General features: G+C 38.8%; 1 protein-coding gene and 1 pseudogene across 7 annotated transcripts in view; both read left to right on the top strand.

Annotated features, from left to right (window-relative positions):
• Cntn5 (contactin 5) overlaps positions 1 to 21,821 on the top strand; it is a 1,171,099-nt gene that overhangs the window by 958,835 nt on the left and 190,443 nt on the right. The window lies entirely within an intron of this gene.
• On the top strand, positions 12,680 to 12,797 carry LOC128105571 (uncharacterized; annotated as a pseudogene).

Genomic DNA, 21,821 nt, shown 5'->3' with positions numbered 1-21,821 from the left:
ACATCTTCCCAGTAGCCAAGACCATGAGTGTGAACAAGTAATAAACACAGTGCCCAACTCTCCTCTGCTGATTTTGTTCAGGAGGAAGAAAGACTGAAGGGCCTAAGTGGCTCTGATGTGATGATTTTAAGCTTGCAGACTTTACTGCATGCTTCTAATGATGCTTGTGCTAGCAACAGTTGAAATGCTCTAACTGATGACACAAACTGGTAGTACATATGCTCAGACCTTGCACATGCCCCCACATCCCACATTGTCTTAGTTCATTCTAAATCAGTCAGTGCTGAAACTGTACTATTCTGACACCTATTTACAAATGTGTAAGTCACTTGTCACGGCATCCTTGTAAAGCTTGATGAAACAAAGCCAGTGACATTTTTATTCCTTATGAAAGACTAGAGAGCAGAAAGGACACATTCCTTTTATTTGGAACAGTTGATTTGTTTTTTAATTGATCAAATGATACAATTAAGTGAAATGGCAAAGAAATGATGAAAGTTTCAAATGAGGTTCTTATGTACCATGAAATAATAAAAATTCATATAACTAGAGGGGAAGAATGCTTGGCTGAAAGATGAAGAGGAAAGCAATATACTTATATAAACAAAATCAAAGTGGCACTGTCTAGATTAGCACAAGCAGTGAAAGCTCCTTGTGATGTGACTTTGGTATTAATTCTCCCCTCCATTGTGGAAAGAAACCATAGACAACCATATTCTTCATCTCACTCGATTTAGTCTTTCATTGTTGAAGTCAAGCCACATCCTCTCTCTAGGAATGTTCTAGGCTTCTGGGGTCCAACACCACAGCTACAACTGAGAACTTGATTTGTGCCTAATGCCACTCAAAAACTAAAGCATCAATTCTATTATTATCTAGTGAGTGCTGAAGTGGTCAAATGTAGCTAGTATTTCTAGTATGCCAGGTTTCATTATCAATGGATTAAATTATTTTAAATCCCTGTGAAAGTTATACTGATTTCTTAGACTTGGCTTTCAGGCAAGCTCAAAAGGCTCCATTTATGGAAAATCTGAATTTCATTTTAACTTTTCAGCATGTGTCGAGTTTTGAGTTATCACCCCACAAGATGCCTGTGTAAATCTCTGAACCTTGACATTTACAGAGCCCCTCCCCTTTCTGGTGTTGCCAGGGACTGAACTCAGCATCTTGAGCACATTACTTAAGATGATCTACATCTCCAGCAACATAACTCTTTTGAAGCCATTAAGTTCTCTTAATGTATTTCAAAAAGTATATGTTCAGTCAATATGAATTCAGATCTTAATTGCTTATTTTAAAATGTTGACAATATCATACCTGTATGCAATGTGCTATGATTGCATTCATGCCCCACTACCCTCTCACCCCTCCCAATGACCCCTTTCTTCCTAAACCAGCCTCTCATCATGCCCTTCTTTACTTTTTTAGAGCACATGAAGTCAGTGTTAGCAAATCAACATTCTAAGTACAGTGCCTGGAGGAGTCCCATCTACCCTCCCATGTCTCTGTGATATGCATGTTCTTGATCAGTTTGGAATGGTAGCCCATAATAACCACTCCTATTCAAATTTATACTTGGGTCATGGGCACATTTTACTGTAAACATAATATTAAAATCAATTATGTTTTCTAGAGATTAATTTTGTATGTAAACTGAATGAAATATGTCAATTCATAGAGATGAATTCTGAACATATTAGCTGCCAGTGATCTGATCTAGCACTGATATACATTGGCTAGTATGAATCTGGTTCCATTCTTCTGTAGTTGGATGATTTCAAAGTGCCAGTTTTGAAAGAAACTCAAAACAGTTTGTACCAAGGATAATTTTAAAATATTATCACTGATCCTCACCTTAAATGACTTAATACTTTAGAAATCTATGACACTTGCTTTTATTTAACCTCTTTTGCAGACTGTTGCATGGAAAATTATCACATGATTAAAGCATGCAGAGGCTTCCCACTGCCTACTGCTGGACTCATCGGTTCAGTGGCAAAGACTGCTTTACTCTGAGGTCAATTTCCCTGTTTTGTTCCTCTTTGAGCAGTAGCTTCCTTCTACCCAGAGCTTACCACTCCTTACAAAGTGCTCTGTTGCTAAATTTAGAGGGCAAGATGGCAGATCCACTCTTATCCTTCCAGGCTGGCCTCATATGTCAGCTCCTCAACACTTTCAACAAAATGATGCTGAGTATTTCCTGCATGCCAGCTTCTATACTAAGTGCCTTGTAGACTAATTAATTTAACTCCACCAATGATTCTGGGAAGTTGGACATTCACACCATCAGAATTAAAGTAGGATGATGATGGCACACACCTTTAATCCCAGCACTTGAGAGGCAGAGGCAGGCGGATCTCTTGAGTTCAAAGCCAGACTGGTCTATGGAGTGAATTCCAGGACAGCCAGGGCTGTTAAACAAAGAAACCCTGCCTCAAAAAACACAAAAACCAACCAAACAAAAAAGAATTTAAAAAGACAGATAAGGACTTCCCACCATTCTGTTTCACTTTCCAAGGGCCATCCTTGTCTTGTATCATTAAGGCACAGCACAGTTAGTGTCCACTCTGAATACTGGATCTCACACCTCCATTATTACACAACATTCAAATACTCAAATGATCAGCTCTGTCTCTAATCTGGGCATTTTAGTAGGTTCCCTCTTCTCCAGGGGTAAAAATCTCAGAGTAGAACTGAGTAAGCTGTGGAGACAGCTGTAGGCTTAGAACAAGAAACAAAGATATCACTAATATGACATAAGCCTGGTTGTTCCTGGAGGATTCCAGTGTAGAAATACTGGCTATTAGTTAGCAAAATGTCCTTTTTGAAGATGTAACCAACCATTTTATTAAATAAGAAACACAGAGCCAATTCAGAGAAGAAAGCCAAGAGGTCAGAGCTAAGAGACTTACCCTTCCTGCTTCAGCGATCCTCTTCAGCCAAGAGAGCTCTCTGAAAAAGGACCTACTTCCTGTGTGTTTGTCTTTATATAGTTTTTCTGTTCTGCCTTCTCATTGGCTGTAAACCCAAACACATGACTGCCTTGTCACTACCTGTCTGTAGAGACTTCCAGGTCTTCTATGGTTGGGATTGAGATTAAAGGTGTGTGTCTCCAATGCTGGCTGTATCCTTTTACACACAGAGATCTACCTAGCTCTGTCTACCAAGTACTGGGATTAAAGGCGTGCGCCACCACCGCCACGCTCTTGCTATGGCTCTAATAGCTCTGACCGCCGGGCAACTTTATTTATTAACATACAATTAAAATCACATTTCAGTACAAATAAAATACTACCATACCTTTTGGTACTGCCCTGCTTTCCAAATGTAGCTATTTCAAGAGGTCTTTTGGTTCCCACTGATATATTGAATGAATTTAAAAGTAAAAGAAATTATTCACATGCTACTTACTGTTTCTAATCAAGAGCTGGGTATATTTATCAAGCTATAACTATGCATACAAGGTAAAGACATATGTGCACACACATATGTATTTTTATTGATCAAAAAGCAATCAAAAACCTTGAAAAAAATGTTAGATGGAGAATCTGAAAAGTATGTATTGAAGAAGGTTGTTTTCTTCACTCTTATGCCAACTCTGATATTTATAAATGCCCAGCAGATACAAATTTAACAGAGAAGTTGAGGAATGAAAAGTAGACTATATCTGCATTATTTATATTTCCAAAAGTTGCAAAAATTTGTAAAACAGAAAAGATTCACATGTATGAAAATAAGCTTGGTAGTGCACAGCTGTAATCTCAGAACTCCAGAGTCTGAAGAAAGATTGCAAGATTCAAGTCAGTTTTGTCTTGATAGGAGAAAGGAGGTGGAGAGGGAAGAAGCGGGGAAGAGAAGTGAAGAGATATCTGTGTAAAAATAATGGCAAATAACCATTTGATTTTTCAAAATCTTAGATAATTGTGCAACATGTTTACATAACACTCTGACAGAACTTTGGTTTTGGAATTCAAGCCAAACAATCCATTCATCTAGGCCATTGATATTTGCATAAGAGTAATTCAGGCCAATGGCTGTGGGAGGGATGAAGAAGAAACTGTTGGATGAAGTGTCTGGAGCTGTCAGTGCTTTTGGAAGTGAATGTGTTCTGGCTGGACTCAGGTTCTCCTGGTGCCCAAGATAGTCTCCAGCCAGGAAACAGCAAGCATGCTAGCCCAGGCTTGAGCCCCTGACATTCATTGTTTTTATACCAAGAAGTCACAATGGGATCTATCTATGGCAGCAAGCAGAGACAGGCCTTCTGGATGCTCAGTCAGCAGAAAACATCCATGACTAATCCTATAAGGTAGAAAACATCTGCCTGTGCCCTCAAAAAGAGCTAAACAGCTAAACTAATAAAGCGAAAAGGTGTCAATCTACTGTCTTGGCCATGGTTACTATTGCTATAAAGAAACACCATTACCAAAAGCAAGCTGAGGAGGAAAGGGGTTATGTGGCTTCCACACTATAGTCCATCACTGAAAAAAAGTAAGGACAGGAACTCAAACTGGGCAGGATCCTGGAGACAGGAGCTGATGCTGAGGCCACAAAGGGGTGATGCTTACTGGCTTGCTTCCCATGACTTACTTAGACTGCTTTCTTATAAAACCCAGGACCAAAATAGGGATGGTACTACCCAAAGCTCACCTATTAGTCACTAATTAAGAAAATGTCCCACAGCAGGTTATTGTAGAGGCATTTTCTCAACTCAGGTTCCTTCCTTTCAGATAGCTCTAGCTCATGTCAAGTTGACATAAAACTAGCCAGCACACTTATATTTGTGTATATCACAATTTGTAAAATCATGAAATATGGAAGATGCCCTATCTAATTAAAAAAGTTTGATAATTGTGAAATGGATTCAGAAGAGATTGGACATAGCATGTTCTCCTATTTCTAGCTTGATTACCTTAATTATTACTTTTCCAAGTTTTTTAATTTTTTCAAGATTTTATAATTTTTCAAGTGTTTGAAATTATGATTACATCATTTTCATCTTTCTCTTCCCTCCCTACAAATCATCTCATGTACCTCCAACTTTACCTCTCTCAAATTCATGAACCTTCTTCTTTAGTTGTGTGTGCATACATTTGTATTCCTAAATATATGTGCAACAAGTTTAGTCCATATGTCACTCGTATGTATGTAATTTCAGGACTGCCTACTCGGTATTGGAACTTCAAGTGCTGTGCCCTTCCCAGGAAAGGATTATTTCTCCCATGCTCAGAACTCCTTAGTTGCCTGGGTTTTGTGCCAGGATTGAGGCCGCTTGGGTTTTCCCTCTTCCATATTAGTGTGTCTTTGGTGTCATCCTTGTTCAGGTTTAAGCAGCCATGTTGGTGAGACATCATGAGTATAGCTTCTCTGGCATTTCTAGGAAACACAATCTTGCAGCAAACTCCCTACTTCTCTGGTCCGTGCTGTCTCTCTGAAATTATCCCGGATGCCTGAGTGTGGGAGATGTGGTATAGATGTATCAGATGGGCTGGGCACCACACAAACAATTGTTCTGTGCCTTTTAGCTGGTTGTTGTTTTCTATAATGGTATCTAGCTATTACAAAAAGGAAATTTATTTGATGAGCAGTGAAAACTACACTTAGTTCTAAGTATAAGGATAAGTATTTAGAATTTGATTAGGGATTGTGCTGGTTTAGTAAAGAGGTAATTTTAAGTTTTCCTCTAAGATTAATGACCTCTGGACCCAGATATTTGGCTAGGTTTCTAGTGCCAGTCATGATTTCCCTCTTGTTGAGTGGCTCTTAAGTCCAATTAGAGAGCTGTTGGTTACAAACAAGGTACGCATGCCATTATTGCACCCTATAGATTGTCCTTCCATGATAATTATTATTCATAGACATCATCTGTGGGTAGGACTGTTGGTTCTCCCCCTCCCTTGGAGACTTGCAAGGCACATTCTGGTAACATGAAAGCTACTCATCAGGGAGGAGGCTTTCAGGTCAGATTGAGCACAGATTCTCTGAGTCCTCCTATATCCAAAGTCCATGGTATATTCAGCAATAAATATTTACCTTCTACCACTGTTTGGGGAATCTTTTGAACAACTCAAAAGAGGGATTCTCATGCCTGCTGTTGAGAGTTTTGTTAGATGGTTTATGGATCTCAGAAGAAGTGTTGTCGGCCCAGATGGGAAATTTTTATTTGAGCTATATGTAGGGGTGGTTGTCTCTGCTTTACCCTGAAGCACTGACCCTTGCAGGCAGCAGATAACTGCTAGGTACCTGCCCCGCCCCCCTGGGTAGTGGCCCAGATGGGAACCCCTTAAGACCTGGAGGGAGGAGTACATGTGCTCGCTCTCTCTCTCTCTCTCTCTCTCCTCTCTCTCTCTCTCTCTCTCTCTCTCTCTCTCTCTCTCTCTCACCTCCTTGTGGTCTTGGATCCTGGTGCTGAGGATAAGGCAGAGCTCTCCTGAGAACCTCCCTGCACCGTGCCCCACCCCTCCTGTATACCACAACCAACTCAATTACTCTTGTTGTGAATTAAACCCTGAATAAATTCCTTTGACCTTCAAATAGACTAGTGGAATTATTCCATTATCTGGTACTCACATGGGAAAACCCCAAATGCCTGGGTAACCCTCTCCCTCAGGCTCTGTGGCTGCTTTGACACACTTTCTATACATCCTTGTCTCTTTTAAAATTCCTGCCCCTCTTGGGGACCCAGAACTTAACCATTCGGCTCATATAACCACTGTGTACACCTATTGAGTGCAAGCATGAGAAGACCCGGGTGACCCCCCAACCCCAAGCCAGTCAGCCCAGCTAGCTCAGTTCATAGAGCATGAGACTCTTAACCTCAGGGTCCTGGGTTTGGGCCCCATGTTGGACACCAGATAACGGGATAATTCCACGAGTCTATTTTAAGGTCAAAGGAATTTATTCAGGGTTGAAGTCACAACAAGAATAATTGAGTTGGTCCTGGAATCCAGGAGGGGTGAGGCACAGTCCAGGGAGGAGAGCTCTGCCTTGATCCTCAGCACCAGAATCCAAGACCAGAAGGATATAAGAGAGAGCTAGCATAGTACTCCTCCCAGGTCTTAAGGGGTCCCTGTCTGGGCCACGCCCTGGGTGGCAGGGCAGGTACCTAGCAGTTACCTGCTGCCTCACTAGGGGTGGTGCTTCAGGGTAAAGCAGAGACAACCACCCCTACAACTATATATGTAAAATGATTCCTTATAATTTTTTTCAGACACCCTTCCTGTTATTTTACCATTCTTTCTCCTTCTTCTATGCTTATCTCTCTCCTCTCCCAAATTAAAGCACCCTCTATTTTCCAATTCTCCCTTCAAATCATCTGTTAAGATCAATCCACATGAGTCTATGTAATGGGCAATAGGAATTTATTAAGCTATAAATTGAAGAAATACACTCAGGAATACAGAACAGAGTAAACAGCTGAAGTCATCCTCTGTTCTGTCTGGGAGTGAATGCACCTGGCCATCTGATCACACCAAGAAGAACGTAGCCCCTCTTCCTTTCTTTTTAAGAGGTCACATGTGAAGGCAAGAAGCACTGCATCTTTCAAGGCTACATAGCCCAAGGTCATGGGCAGAGCAAATACCACTACACTTCCCCCTTTTGTCTAAATAAGAGGTTCTAAACCTAATACAAACTAAATACAATAAGAACAATTATCAAGTATTGTCCAGGAGAGGGAAAGTTAATAACATAAACAAAAATGGAAACACAAACAACCAGAACAACATCAAACGAGACACATTCTAAATGTCCAGAAATGTCTGGACCATGGCAAATTACAGAGATTACTCCAATAGTTGTCCTATCCTGAAGGATTTAACTTTAGTACCTAATATGTTCTTAGCTAAGGTTTGAGAGAATTGTAACTGTAACTATCTAGTCTTCAACCCTATCAAAGACCTGAGAAAGAAAATAATATTACCTGAGTGAACAGTAAGTACAAGCAAGGAACTTCTGAAAAATTGCAAGAATTGAGAGACATCTGGCAGCCTGGACAGTCACCTAATGATTCTCAGCACCTTTGGGGAATCCATTTTTGGCTATAGGCCTAGAATACCTGACAGACCATTTTCAGAATCAGGAGTTTTGAAAGACCATCTTATCCTGTCTTGGCAAGTTTCAACAGTTGCTATTCCTTGTGTCCTGCTCATCTGGAAAGAACAGCATGCATACTGTCAGCAGCCAAGGCAAGAACAGTTCTTTGCCCAGCAGGCCAATTTTTTGCAAAAACAGAAGACAAATTTCCATATGTAGTGTCTTTGCAGCCCAACATCCTCTCGGGAGTAGATTGATGCTGCCGAGAGCAATCCTGTCTCACATCAACAGAATTCTAAGGTATCAAAACATTTAAATGGCATATTCTCCAGGTCTATGAAGTGTTTGAAGATTACCTATCTATTAGACACACATTTCTGTATATCTGGAAAAACTGACTACATGACTATGATTATTACAAGCATGAGTGACTATAAGCCTGTAGTTCTTAACTACCTAAATAACTTAAGGGCTAAGGCTTTATATTACAAAGGTAAATAATCTATAAACAGATGTACAGTATAAGGACAATGACCTCAAAATTGTGACAATATACAAAATATCTTAATCAGAGATAGAAATGTATAGTGCAATATGACAACAATATCCTCAATATGTATCAATATACAAAATATCCTAAACAGAGGTAGAATATACAGACAGTATGTTTATAATTTTACATTTATATCACATACAAAATAATTGAAAGATGAGTAGGAACATATGTACAATATGACAAATATAGTTTTATATTTGTATCAATATACAAATTATCTTAAACAGAAATAGAAAAATAATTTTATATTTGTATCAATATACAAGAATTCACATCAATGCAAATTATCTAAAGCTGATAGTTACTGATTTAGTTTACAAGTAGATAAAATTATCTACCTTATTATGCTATTCCCCTTTTTTCTTTTCCAAAGGAGAATCGTAAGTCTAAACTTTATTGTTCCACCCCCAACCCTATAACAAGTAATAACCATCGCCTAACAGATGACAATTGTCCATAACCCTGAGAAAACAAAACCGTTTGGGAGAGGGGGTGTTGTTTTCTTAAAATTGCTTCCTGCTGCCTAGAGAGGATGGTATCTCTGTGGGATCCTGTAAGAAAGCTAAAACAATGGCTAAGTCTCAAAAGGACTAGCTGTAACATTTGTAACCAATCTCAAAGTAATGGGTAAGGTTTGTCTGAAGTTCTAGCTAGAAGTATAATATGATGGACCATCTCATCTTGAAACTACCCTTAAGAGTTTGCAGTCCAAAGCTGATCACTGAGTGATGTTTATCAGCTCAATGACATCATTATGGAATGGGTTGTGGAGCCCCATCTTCCTTCTGGAGACTTCAGAGATCACTATTGGAAAAATTTATTTTTCACTGTGGAAAACTTGTACATTATTAATATCAAAATGGAAAGTTTAAATTTTAAGATGACATGATATGTAAAGAAGGGTTCTAAGGAATCAAGAATAAGCATGGAGAGAAATAGAATCTTGACAACAATAGTCCCTAGATTATTGGTTTTCTTCTGTCCCACACCAGTGGGCTCTTCTGATATGAGACAGAATCTCTTAATTTTTTCTTTTAGAAACTTGCTTAAGTTTAGAGAAGGAGAGAGCCACATTCTAACTCTAAAGCCAACTTGATTTATAATTGAGTCAGGATGATAACTTTTCTGAAGGTAAAAAGATATTGATGTTTAGCCAGTGAGATATTACCTTGTAGGATATATTGGTACCAATTGGTCAGATTTTCTTTGCTTGTGAATTTTTTCTGTATAGCCTTCCCTTCTGCTTTAGATGTCTAGATGCCCAAGGCCTTTTGACTTCTTGAAGATGGGTATTTCTATTATCCTGTAAAGACAGAAAAAAAAAAAAAAACAAACAGAGCCCTGCCCTGACCCTTGTTTGGTGAGTTTTCCTTACAATTTGTAAAATTGTCACATCAGTGGATGAGCTATCACTTCTCCTCATCAAGTGGTTTCTTCTATTTGAATCAAATTTTTGTTAATTTTGTTGGCATCCATAGCTTTCTTCTCCTGTGGAAACAAAAACAAAACCCCTTCCCCAACACAGGATGTATCCTGGTTTCCACTCTGAGGTCAACATATCTTTGAAGTGAACAAGCTGATTCAGCTCAGGAGTTTTTTTCTGTTGTCCAATGTCTCTCTGCAGCTGTTGTTCCTTTCTCATCAGCATTGGGAAAATTCAAGGTTAATAAAGCATTATGCAATCTATTTCTAGGGGCCATTATTTCCCCTTTCTGTTTATTTAGCATATTCTTTAGAGTTCAATTAGATCTTTCTATGACTGCTTGCCTTGTAGGATTATGTGGTATATCTGTAATATGCTTTATATTTTAATAAGCAAAAAACTCATTTTACTGAAGACATACACTGGAGTACTGTCAGTTCAGTCTTAATTTGTACAGGTATCCCCATAATGATCATGACTTCTAATAGGTGTGTAATCACAGAATCAATCTTTTCAGAACTAAGAAGTTGCCCATTAAAATCCTGAATACGTATCAATGGAGTGGTGTACATATTTTAATTTTCCAAATTCTGCAAAATGAAACACATCCATCTGACAAATTTCATTTCTTTGTATACCTTTAGGATTATTTCCTGCAGGGAATGGAATTTGGTTATAGAAAGAACAAGTAGGAAATTTTTTAAATCATCTCCTTAGCTTATTACCAAGTGATGGAAAAGTCCTTTTTCAAACCTTTGCTATTTACGGGGTGTTTTTTATGAAATTCTGAGGTCTCTAGCACATTTGCTATTAATACTTGATCAATCTCATCATTACCTTGTGCTAGAGGACCTGGCAGACCCGTGTGTGTGTGTGTGTGTGTGTGTGTGTGTGTGTGTGTGTGTGATGTTCCCCATTTCTGATGATTTCCTGTATTTGTATAAATAGTGAAGTTAATTACAGAATTGGCGGTCAGGTAGCTATAGGTCTTTGAGATGGCATCAAAGGTGGTCTTGGCAAAGTTGCCCAGGGTGGCAGTACAGCCGCTAGTTGATGTGTAACAGTCGTCAATACTGGCCATCATCAGTAGCTTCTTGAAGAGCAGAGATGATGTCAGTGCCTCTGGGGGCAGGGATGAGGCACACCAATACAGAGCCACATCTGCCTGTCACTTTGCACAGAACAGTATGGGGCTTGCCAGTCTTTTCCCCCAGTAGCCTCTCAATACAACAACGGTGAAAAGTTTGGCCATGATGATGGCCCCTCCGATGGCAGTACTACTTCCTTGGAGCACTTAGCACCAAGACCAACATGACCACTGTAGACCCCAATAGTGACAAAAGCTTTGGACCTTGTCTGCTGGCCACCCCTAGTCTGCTTCTGCACTAGCATGATCTTTAGAACCTTATCCTTTAGGGATGCCCCCAGGAAAAAGTCTCTGATTCCTTAATGGGCAGGAAGAACAGGTAGAGCTCCTCCAGTGACTTGATCTTCATGGACCTAACCAGGCAACCCAGCTTGGTGACAGGGATCCACTCCTTGTCTTTGGCTTTACCTCCAGGAGTCCTGAGGCCTAGACTAGGACTGTGGCCCCTAAGACTGCTGCTGAATCCTCTGCATAAACTGCCAAGGCCTCCTAATCCTGGGCTCCCTGCTGCACCTGGGTCATTTGGTATTTGACCAAAGAAGAAGAACATGACCCCTCTCCCTTTCCTTTTAAGAGTTTAAGTTCAAAGGCAAGAAACACTACCTCTTTTGTTCATATAGCCCAAGGTCATGGGCAGAGCAAATACTACTACAATCATCTGTATCCTGCTATTCATTTCTCTATTGCCCCTCACCCAGAGAATTAATATTTTAAGGAAAAAATTTTATGAATCTTGATAACCTGAGTAAAAGAAGAAAATCAACCCAGCTTGCTCTATTTACTTAATCTTTTTCAAGGTATGAAGAAAATTGCTTCTGAGAGCCATATAGAATAAAATGTATTATTTTATTTTTACATTGACCTGCATAAGAGTGATAGGGTATCTACATTTTATAATTCTTAATTTATTATTCTTGACTAATGTCAACTTTAGAAAACAAAACGAGCTATTTTAACTTTCTTCTGAATGTTTGATAACAGGCAAGCTGTAAGATTTAAATAGCAAAGCTTGCTAGCATTGTCCATGAAGCTCTCCTGAGATAATGGTGCAAATTGAATTCCCTGCCTTGAAAGCACATCACAGGTGGCAGGTGAAGAAATTCTCAGCTTCCCTGATTCTCTTCCAGCCAGTAAATGTGCCCATCAAAGTCACAGGGCCAGCAGCACTTACAAGGCTGGGCTTGCATTCAGGAAAAACAAAAAGGCAAGCAGAGACAGGTGTGCACATGCTTATCTTCATTCAGAGGAGTTGTGTTTCTCCTCTGCAGAGAAAGTAGATTCTCCATGGCAGCACTGAATTTTTATTAAGTTCACAGGCTGTCCTTGCTCACAAATGATTGGAGCTGAGCTTTCAGTACCTGGGTTGATCTGGGTCTCAGGCAAACACCAGTGTGTTTTATGACCATGAGTGAGTCCCTTCTCTGAACTTTCATTCTTGCTCCACAAAGTGGAAGAAGGTCTTTCTAACTCTCTTTTTATGACTCTAGGAACTCTATGGCCATTCCACCTAGTCCCAACTCCAGTCTATGGCCATACCATCCTGAACACACCAATCTCATCTGATCTTGGAAGCTAAGCAGGGTTGGGTCTGATTAATACTTGGATGAGAGACAACCTGGGAATGCCAGTTGCTGTAGGCTCAGAAGCCAGCTGTGGTGGCACATGCCTTTAATCCCAGCAATTGGGAGGCAGAGGCAGATAAATCTCTGTGAGTTCCAGGCCAGCCTGCTCTAGAGAGTGAACTCCAGAACAGCCAGGGCTACACACAAAGAAACTCAGTATCAAAAAACCAAAACAAAATAAACAACAACAAAACAAACAAACAGAAAAGAATGATTCTAGGAACTCACTTTTGTCATAGAAATTTGCTTAAACAAGAAAAATGCCACTATGTCAAGCTTGTGTGGTTGGTTGATTGGCCTGATAACACCTAATCCACCCAAGCAATGTTTCTGAGAGTTTACACTGTGTCTAAAATGTCTTCCAGAGGCTTGTGTCCAACAAATATTAGTTCCCACAAGCCAGCATCACTTCCAGGATCTCACACTGTGAAAATCGCTGCTGCCTGCAGATTCCTTAGTGATGGGTGTAGTAGATGCCACTATGACTACAGGGCTGGTGCAATACAAGCACAGGACCGAGAGTGCCTGGAAAAGCAATGTCATTGAAGCAACCGCACACTAACTCTGATAGGACACTTACTTTGAAGGATGACATCTCATTTAAAATCAGTGTGAAACACAACTCACACATTAAAGATAATAAGATACTTTATTCTGAACTGAATATAAAGGTCCATGACCCAGGAACAAGGATTCATGTTGCCTCAAGTAACACAGATGTGCTTACATGAACTCTAACAATCACAGATCAAAATAAAGTCATAAATCATGGCATTTTTAAAGTACATCGATGGGACAATAATGCAGTTGGGTTACAGAAGAGCAAAGAAAAGCACAATGTAGGTTTTTTTATAACATCTGATGACATCGTTAGCTTTTAGCTTTGTGGAAGCCAGTCAAGCTAAGGCATTCCAAAGATTTTCCCTGAGAGTCACAAAGTTGTTAGGTCAGACACAGAGGTGGACAATGACTAGCCATTTGGGGGATTAAATATAGCTCCCAGTGTTTGGCTTGAGATCTGCACCATTCCTAAGGCTCCACGATCACAGCATTCTATTCAGTCCACCAGCTCTGGAGAATCTTTAACAAAGCGGCAGCATCTTTTTTTTTTTTTCCTGGAATTTAAGATTACAATCCCAAATGTTACCCTTTGTGTACATTTATTATCTATTAGTTATCCACTGAAAATACATTACTCAGGAAAAAGAATGTATGGGTCAGCTGAACAGAGTCCCCCATTTGCCCCAATGTGGATCTATGGTATGTCATTGGAGAAACCAACACAACCTCATTTTGATCTGTGCTTGAGAACAGAAATTTCTGAAATTGCTCTGTGACCTGGAAATACTTATATAAATTATTGTTCCTCTGGGGGGCCCCATTTATGTTTCAGGCACAATAATAACCAATTTAAGGAATTTGTCAAAATTCAAAATAATATCTAATATACCGGAGATACATAATTATCTTTAAATTTTGAATATCACGTACTTTAAAAATAACTGCGTTAAGTTTACTTATGTAGCAGTATTTCTGAACATGTGCTGTTTAGGCTGCCTAGAGTCCCTCACTTCCACTGGGCCAGCCTTCTGCTTTAGCAGAGTAAAAGCTGCAATGTTCTCAGAGATTTTGGATTTCCTTTAATAAATACAAAAGGATCATGAGAAGCCTGTGAGCAGATAGTACTGCTCTGTCATTATAGTGATTTTATTATTTGGTCATAGCAAAGTGTTTAAAATTAATTGATATAAAATAGAGACAAGCCTCTGAGTCAATAATAAATTACTGGTTGCAAGCTCTTCGATACTAAGGAACTGACCTGAAGCCAGGCCGAATTAAAGCTGACCTAGTCTCTTCTGCCAGGCTAAATAAATGAGGGTTTGCAATCACTGAAATTTTAACTAATACATCTCTTCCATTTTGAAAACTGATTTTTATATTAGTGTCACTTTTATTTATGCAATTACTTGACCATGCAGTTTTGACAAGATTAACAATAATCAAGTACTTTTGAATACATTAAGCCATTTTAGTGAGTAGAATTTTTTTCTTTTCCAGAATATGCACCTTGTTTCTTATTCATAAGTGTTAAGACCTTCTATTTTTAAATTGTACAAAAGACATAGAATAGCTTTTAGAAACTAGAAGCATCATTCACAGAATTTCAGTTTACTTTGCTTACTAGAAAAACAAATCCAAAGCCTGTCAATTTGAATTTCTGCCCCATAAGCCACAGAAATATTTTAAATTAACCACATCTCTGTGTAAGATTTAATCTCTGCTTGAATAAAAAATAGGTTCAAACATAGGAAATAATTGCTGACATTCTTTGTACCCCTCATACAAGAAACATCCCCAGGGCCTCTGGGGCAGTCTCTCCTGGGAGACAAGAGGCACAGAATACCCTGGTGTCCTTCAAACAGCCCTGCGTATGGACACAGTACTGTGCTCCTCTCAACTGGGTACTGGCCTGGCTGGAAGCGCGCACAGCATTTCCGTGGCAAAGGAAAATGGATGAAGCTGGAACTGTGCGCTGTCATCCATCTCTGTTCCTCCTTGGGGTCCCTAAGATTCAGCTGCACAGCATCTGCCCTGCTGCAACCGCTGCTCCTGATCGCCATTTACATGGAAATTACTGCGTGGGAAGCCACAGCTCCTTCTCTCCACCAGTAAGAGACAACAAAGCAGTTCTTCCTCAACTACCCGAGATTAATTACACAATGCACTTCCTAAAGGAATCATCCTTCAGAAATCTGCATTTCTTAGAAAAGTAATTTTAGAATGAATAAAATATGAAGATATTCCCACCCTGAATCCAACGCATTAACTATATAATAAAAAAACTTTAGAAAAATACAGGAGAGCTTTGTTGTTCTTCTGTGACACTAATTTCACAGAGTGGGAAGAACAGAGGCTCGCACTAACAAGGACACCCAGGCTGAGGGGCAGGATGAAGACTAAAGTCATTCATTTCCAAAAGTCATCCCTAGCCAGGTCACAGGAAATTCTCTTGGCCCTCACTGAGTTTGAACCTACAGGTCATCAGGAAACCACTGAGCTGAGGAAATAAGGCAAATAAAATGAAAAATGTCATATGTATTAAGTTAATGCTTTGATATCCTTGAATTTTTAAATTTTCATTTACTTATTTAATTCTGGGACAGGATCTCACCATGTAGAACAGGCTGACCACAAACGCACAAAGATCCTCTGACCTCGGCCTCTCACGTGCTGGCAGGGTCTGCAGCATCATGCTCAGCTGCCACCTTTTAAATTTTCAACAAAAATGAAGGTATTTATTTAAAATTATTTGTATATTGACAAGTGGATTACAATCTAAATTTTCTGTGTAGTTTTTCAACTTAGATTTTATAGAAAGGGTCATATTCTCAATATAACTACAGCAAAGTTCAATCACTCTCTAATATCCCCCATTAGGAGAGTACTATTGCTTACTTAATTAGCCTTCTATTTTTAATATGTATAATTTGAAACCTTTTAAAATTCTAGCATATTGTTTTAAGGGGGAAATGTATAAGAATATATCATTGTCTTGCTTGTTTAATTACTCACTCAGAGTCCGAGTTTGGACATTGGAAGCTGTGTGTCTAAGGATTTTTACATATACTGATAAATTACCTGTGAGGAAGTTGCCCAATTTTCATCATCATTAGAAGTGTAAGAGAATGTCTGTTGTTTCATTTGATTCCACTTGAACTGATCAAAGTGTCAATAGTCTCCTTACAGAGTGACTCTTTTTCTTCCTCAATTCCATGGTTCACAGAATTACCATCAATCTAGAGAAGACGGAGCTGGATCAGTGTGCCTCAGAAAATGGGGATAAAAAAGATTAATTACTGCATGTAATAATCCTAGCTCATTTGATCCAAAGCTCAATCTAGCTTTTCTATACCAGATTATATGCCAAAATTTTGGAAAAGTGGCAATAAAAATTTAAGAATACTTGAAACAATGTACAGGTAAGGTTTATATTCATATATGCTACATACATACTAATATACACACATTTGTAAACTGAAAGTGATAGTCTTATTTTTTATTGAATTATTTATAAAGTAATATAAAATAAATTTATTATAATTCATTTTTATTATAATAGCACCTTGTGTTTTTACCACATATGCCATCCTACAGATCATCCACATAATGATTATTTTTTCAAAAACGTTTGAACTTATAAGTGCTGGATGGTGACTTCAGTTAAGGGATATAGTGGTGAAGAAGCAGTGTTTGTTTTGTTTGCATTTCTTTTCATGGAGATCCATTCTGGTGGGAAGGGATAAATAAAAATCAATTGAAAAACACAAGATAAATAGAGGAAGAATAAAGAAAGTCAATAGAATGGTGGGTGGAGGATGAAGAAGTGCTACCTCCCAAGAAGGCAGGTCTGGAGAGGTGGGATTGGAGCAGGATCTGAGCTAGTGGAGGTGACCTGTGATGTCTGGAGGGGAGGCTGGTACAGAGAGCCAATGCTGAGGGTGCTCACTGTTTGAGAACTAACAGAAGGTGGTGGTCCACACTGCTGGAGTGGAGGAAGAAAGGAGGAGGCAGGAAGCCAGCCAAAAAGGCAGGAAAAAAGCAAGAACAGGAAACAAAAACACCTTAGATACTTGTTTCTTGATGTTTAGAGGTTGACGCTATTACAGGCTTGTTGATTTGCCCTAGTGTGTGGGGAATAAATTCTGATTAATGAGGGTGGATGCGTATTAGTTCAGAGGATTTTCAGTATCTGAGGAGGAAGATTGCACATGTATTGAAGAGAGTGTGGGCTGATTCACTAGTAGGGGAGAAAGGAAGTGAACTATGTAAAGTATAAACTTGTTCCCAAGAGAACAGTTTCAGGACCAAAACAACAGATACAGAGCTTACCAGAAGTATATTTCTGCATTTATCTTTTACTCTCATACATTTTTACATAATATTTTAAAGTGAAACATCTATACCTACTCATCCTATGCTTTATTCTCTAAAAAGATCTTATTATATATATATATATATAGTCTGTCACTGAAATATGCAGTCTGGACCCTCCTGTTTTTAGATCTTCTTTGAAAGAATTCAGAGAAGTTGAGGAGACAGTAGTGTGGAAAACAGGCTGAGTTCATTATGAAACAAAACAGAGCACTATCTTAAGGATGGAAGTGGATAATGTTATTTATTATTAAGCAGCACAATGTTATTTATTAAGCGTCGCTCTTTACTGTACGAGAGGTGCCATGAGGCACAACAAAACCCACTATAAGAGTTTATTAAGGGAAAGGAACAGAAGGGGTGTGCATAGGCCTGTGGAATGACCATGCAGGAAGAGGGGGAGGGGAGTAGGTGGAACCACTTTCATAGGTTTCCCCCCGCACATGTGCATATGGGTTTATGTAGCTATGCCCCGCATACACATAGATTACATGATCATGCTGCAGGCAGATTAGGTGACCACACAGCACAGGGACTATGTAGGACGTAAGGCCCTGGGATGACTAAGTATCTTGCCTGGCTACTGGACAGCTCACACGTGGTCATGTAGCTGGGGGAGTGGCTAGGAATTCTAATAGATAAAACCCAAAATAACCTTTGCTCAGACCTACATCCTAGGCAAACATTATACTGCTGTCTGAATGGCTTAGAAGCCACCTGTCCCATACAGGTAGCCAAAAGGCCTGGTCAGACTGACTGCTACCATGAGCAAGCTCAGCAGTATCTCTGAGCTTGGCATGACCTTGTTCTTTACCAGAAAGCCTCTGCTGCACTCTAAGGAGATTTAAAATTCCTGGAGGAAGGTGTAGAAAGTTATCTATTAGTATTCTTCCAGACAACCCTGGATGACACATCTCCTTCCAGAGCAAGATAAGTGGACCAGTTTCCATTTTTCTGACCAGTAATTAAAAGTCCTTTTGGCAGATTCTGTCTGTGAAGGAGGGGTCCAGTCCAGTATTCTCCAAACCTTCTACATCTAACTAGGTACTGCTGCTGTCAAAGTAGGCCCTTTCCATACCACCTCCATCTTCATCCACTCAGTGTTGGATGAAGAAAGAGTTTGAATGTGGCTCCTCCTCCCATTGTTCACTCAACTCTTACCTTCCTAATAGAGGCTGAGAAATCTATGTTGTAAGATTGTGTAGGGACAAGTGCTATCTCACTTCGTTAAAAATCTGGCTGTCAAAAGACAGAATAAATGTTTGTTGTGACATTCACTGGGTATACCAATGGGCTTTTGTGTGAATGCAGTCAATAGACACTTTCTAGAAACTCTTTCTATTACTGTGTGAGTATATAAAGACAATGAGACCTTATGTTTCTATGCTTCATGTCCAAACCTGTCATGACCCCCTACATAACCATGTTCACTGTGGCATCCTTGAGTACCTTTTATGAAGTCTATCCCTTAGCAGAGCAGAATTACTGATGCTGTAGCTCCAGTGTTTGGCCTGTTGTGTTTTCCCTGAAAATATCTTCATCTTCCTCTCATATTTCAGAAGCCTAAGAAAACTAATTCTCAAGTTTCAAAGCTGGAAAAACAGAGTAGATTAATCAGTCCATCACAAATTTCCACTTTAAATATGAAATGGTGTTTTTTGGCCACCAGGTTTTTCTGTTATTGCAGATGAAAATCAGCTCTTTTTTTTTCCACATTGCTCTCTATATCTAGTCTTTATACTTCAGCAGAGAGAGGAATTAAATTCATAAATAATACATATGGACCCTTAGGTGGAATAAATCTGAATATAGTGAGTTCCCATTTTTATTACGGGTGGGTGCGATACAACTTAGAGCACTTCAGTGCCAACTCTTTGATGTCATTTAAGTGATGAAACTATTAATACTTCATTTTAAATGTTCAAATTAGTCATTGTTGTTCATTTAAAGATGCATCTCTAAATTTGTCCTTTACCCAGTATTCAGCCAAATGTTTAAGCCAAATAGAGACAGCTCTTATACTCTGCCTTAGCATGGGAATTGAAACAAATTATGCAACTCAAGATGCTTTCAGAGGCAGAAAGGAAGGCAGAGGAAGGTCTCCAGCTTTAAGAGATTAGCTCCAAGTTAATAACAATGGATGCTTGGAATTCAAATGAAGCTAGCTTTTATACTCCATCCTAGAGTGCAATTTAAAGGATTTGGCGGGGTTGTAAACTTACTAGATTAGATGTATATCACTAAGCAGAATCGACTAGTAACATAAAAACCAGTATTTATTGAATTACACCCCACACTAGACTTTAAGAAGTTTTTAAATTATTACCTATGATATAATAACAGAAAAATAAATTTGACATTTACCGTGTTACAGCAGCTCAATGAATCTGCAGAGAAAAACTAAGTTATACGGGACACTTTTAATGGCATACAAGCTTGGCTTAGTAGTGTGGATAATTTATTTAATGTTTTGCGTTTTCCAGGTAATATGATAAGCACTTCATACTGTTGAGAGTTCCTAAAAAATCTTCTGAAAATAATAGTGTTGCTTCTCTCTGAAGAAGATATAGAAATCAAGGCATGATGCTCAAACCCACAGTGCTTTAAGTTGAATCTGAACCCAGAATTCCAACACCATAGCCCATATTCTTGAAATGCTGACATTTTAAAAATTAGTAAATGTAAGGTCATTGTCCTTTTTTTAGTTATCTCTTTATTAGATAAGTAAGAACCATCTAATATTGATCAAATATAAGAGAAAAATCTTGTCAATGCATATGAAACATCATTGAGCCTGACGGAGAAGTCAGACAGAGAGAGAGTGAACAACCTGCACAGAAAACATTAAGTGGAATAGACAAAGATGACTGGTACAGATAACGGGAGACCTGAGAAGAAGCAAATAAAGATTGCCTCTGATCTCTGGGAAGAAAAGCAGCTATAGACTTTTACTCAATAGAAATCATGGTGCCTTTCAATACAAGACTTTGTTCTTTATCCCTTCTCATAACTCAACACAATGGATTTTCCACTTGGCTCATGCAAAGCCAATGAGGGCAGTCAAAACATGATGGTGGAGAAAGGTTTGTCACCTGCAACAGATTAGAACAACCGAGTTTTTCAAAAGCTGTGCTCTCTTTGAACAAAGCAAGTATAGGGATTTTAAACCAGGATACCTGTACCAAGTCATAAAGGAAAGCTCTTTGCAGAAAGGATGCATTATAGAGAATGTTGTTTGCTGCCAGGAGCAGACATGTCTCACTGTCCAGAAAGTCTAAATTTTTAAAACATTTTAAATGCCATATTCGGTAGGTCTTTGAAGTATTTGAAGATTACCTATCTATCTGAAATATATCTATGTATACCTAGAAAACTTAATTAACATGCTACAAGTTTGACTATCATTGATGACTAATTATTCCACTATAATTTAAATAAGTTGTATAAACATAATACCTTAAACAAGAGTAAAAATACATACAGTATAACAAAATTAGCTTTAAATTTGTATCAATAAACTAAATTCCATAGCAATGTAAAACATTTCTAAACAAGCTGTTGCTCTTTAAAAGTAGGTTCATTAATCTAACCTTTTATCCTATCATATGTAAACTATCTCCTTTTTGAAAAAAGCTGTTGCTCTTTAAAAGTAGGTTCATTAATCTAACCTTTTATCCTATCATATGTAAACTATCTCCTTTTTATCTTTAGAAAGAGATTGCATTTATAATCAACCTGCTTTAAATAAAAATATTGTTTTTTTTTCTGTCCCACACCAAAGGTCTCTTCCTTTTTGAAAAAAAGAAAAGGGGAAGTGCTGTGGGATGTTCTGTATGTTAAATGTGTTGCTCTGATTGGTTAATAAATAAAACACTGATTGGCCAGTAGCCAGGTAGGAAGTATAGGCGGAACAAGGAGAGAGAATAATTCTGGGAAGTGCAAGGCTGAGGCGGAGAGACACTGCCAGCCACCGCCATGACAAGTGAGATGTAAGGTACCGGTAAGCCATGAGCTACGTGGCAAAGTATAGACTAATAGAAATGGGTTAATTTAAGATAGAAGAACTAGAACAAGAAGCCTGCCACGGCCATACAATTTGTAAGCAATACA

The sequence above is a fragment of the Peromyscus californicus genome, unplaced genomic scaffold, assembly GCF_007827085.1.
Source record: "Peromyscus californicus insignis strain IS unplaced genomic scaffold, ASM782708v3 Scaffold_11__1_contigs__length_118956290, whole genome shotgun sequence".
Classification (NCBI taxonomy): domain Eukaryota; kingdom Metazoa; phylum Chordata; class Mammalia; order Rodentia; family Cricetidae; genus Peromyscus; species Peromyscus californicus.
This window is presented reverse-complemented; position numbering and strand designations above follow the sequence as displayed.